The sequence below is a fragment of the Octodon degus genome, unplaced genomic scaffold (assembly GCF_000260255.1).
Source record: "Octodon degus isolate 3935 unplaced genomic scaffold, OctDeg1.0 scaffold00160, whole genome shotgun sequence".
Taxonomy (NCBI): domain Eukaryota; kingdom Metazoa; phylum Chordata; class Mammalia; order Rodentia; family Octodontidae; genus Octodon; species Octodon degus.
The window spans coordinates 5355642-5357932 of NW_004524736.1; the positions used below are offsets into that span (position 1 = coordinate 5355642).

The following is a 2291-nucleotide window of genomic DNA, read 5'->3' on the forward strand; positions in this document are numbered from 1 at the left end:
TTATGTTTAATTTATTCCCATGCCATAAGTTTTTGTTTGTTCAGTTTCTTCTGGGATGTCTTTTTCTTCTGTGCAACTTCCTCCTCTGGTTTAGGAACAACTTGTTCCTTTTCAGTAAGGATCATCTCAGTATGGCAGGGAGAGCTCATGTATGGATTAATCTGGCCATGAGCTCTATAAGTACAGCGGTGCATCTTGGGTGCTTTGTTCACCTGGATATGTTCAATAACTAGAGAATCTGCATCTAAACCCTTAAGCTCAGCATTACTCTCTGCATTTTTAAGCATGTGCAGCAAAAATTCTGCACTCTTTTTGGGCCACTGACCCTGTGTCCAGCCCCACTGTTTGGCCTGGGCATGCCTACAAACTCCACCATTGAAACGCTGGAATGGTACACGTTGCTTCTTTAATGTGACATCCTTCAGATACTTGGTGGCCTTTCAGATATGCATATACTTGATGGCCTGGGCAGTTTTATGTGTGTTCTTAAAGTGAATGCAAAGATATAAGCCTCTTGATTTGCATGATTTTGTGGGGTTTTCTGGGTCTAGAGAATAGCGAACCATTTTCACAGGTTACCTAAAGCCACTCACAGTAAGAGAGTAAATACTTATGCCTATCATCAAGCTGAGCCCCAGACACAAACCACTGATGTATAAACTACGTTTTTCCCTTAGCACTTTAATTACTTTTGTCCCTTGAACATAACCGCTGATGCAGTCACATCCATGAGACTTTAGTGTTTTTTTTTTTTTCCCTTTTTATATTTTTAGGACAGGGTGTATAGGCTCTCACTGCATAGATTGGACTGTTTGTAGTGATCCTCCTGTTTTCAGCCTCCCAAAAGCTGGGATTACAGGTGCGCACCCCCAAGCCCAGTGTCAATTGCCACCTCAGCACACCCCCGGGGCGGGGCTGGCATGGCAGGCCAGGGATTGAATACCATCCCTGCATGTGCCTAAGCAGGCACTTTAATCTGCTGTTCTGTTTGGCCAACAAGACTTTAGTTTTAATTTTTACTTTCTGTATATAATGTTTTGAGGTAGTTCTTGTGTCAGTGGCATTGATAGTTAAACCTTAGAAAACAACAGCACAGTTTGTAGTATATGTCGAGATGATGGTACTTGGCAATTCTAAGACAACACTGATTTTATTCAAGAGCAGGTTCAGGTTATTTAGGGTCAGATTAAACCAGTTAAAACTCCTTTTTTTTTTTTTTTTTGTCGGAACCGGGGATTGAACTCAGGCCCTTGCGCTTGCCAGGGAAGCGCTTATTTTATTGAGCCATCTCCCTGGCCCTAAAACTCCTTTTTTGAAACATACTTTGTAGGTCTTATTATTTATGTACTCTGGTTATGTTAATTCCACTTTTCCCCTTGAAGACTCTGAGACACAGCAAGGAGGACCCCTGGCTTCAAAAGGAAGCAATGGTGGTGGGTACTATTTTGGGACTGCATCAGACTCCTGAAGTCTCTGTCTCAGTCCTGATAAGAAAGGGAAGGAAGTGCTCCCTAGGGAACTTTCTAAGATGTAGAATACCAAAGATATATGTTTTTTTTTTTTTTCAGGCTGGCCTCAAACTCACGACTATCGTCTTGTCTCAGCCTTCTAAGTGCTGGGATTACAGGCATGTGTCACCATGCCTGTCAAGAAAACTCTTTTTAGAGCATTTATAGTTATAATTAAGTCTTACACTAGCACTGTGGTAAGCAATTATAGTTTGCTAATGGAAAAGCTGAATAAAATGAAATGCAATTAATGTTTGTTAAATGCCATTAAGCACTATATTTAGTGGTGGTCTAAGGCTCCAGAGCAGACAGATACAAGCACAGAAAACAGTGCATTTTGTCAAGATAGCATTTCAGTTCCTTTTTCTGTAAAAATAAGTAATTTCAGAATTACAAGATTATAATAAAGGAAAAAAATTTGGTGATGCTGTGGATTAAATTTAGGGTCTTGTGCATGTTGGACAAGAATTTTATCAGAGCTATATCCCCAGCCCTGAAAGAAATCTTTTTTTCAGTAAAGATTAGAATGCAGATGTTTCAAAATATACTTGTTGAGCCAGAGATATAGCTTAATGGCACAGCACCTGCCTGCAAGCATGAGGTCTCAGTTTGATTCCTGGTACCCAAAAAAATACACTTGTTTAGCTTTTCCTTTTTTAAAAAAACATTTATTATTATTATTATTTGTGTGTGTGTGTGTGTGGCCAGCTCAGCCCACCAGGGGGCGGGGCTGGCTGGCATGTGGTGCTGGGGGATTGAACCGCGGTCCCTGTGCTTTGCCAA

General features: G+C 40.8%; 1 protein-coding gene and 1 pseudogene across 1 annotated transcript in view; one reads left to right on the plus strand and one right to left on the minus strand.

Moving 5' to 3' along the window:
- Positions 1-2291, plus strand: part of Ahcyl2 (adenosylhomocysteinase like 2) — a 230070-nt gene that overhangs the window by 27513 nt on the left and 200266 nt on the right. The gene's annotated exons all lie outside the window — the stretch shown is intronic.
- On the minus strand, positions 12-566 carry LOC105743735 (annotated as a pseudogene).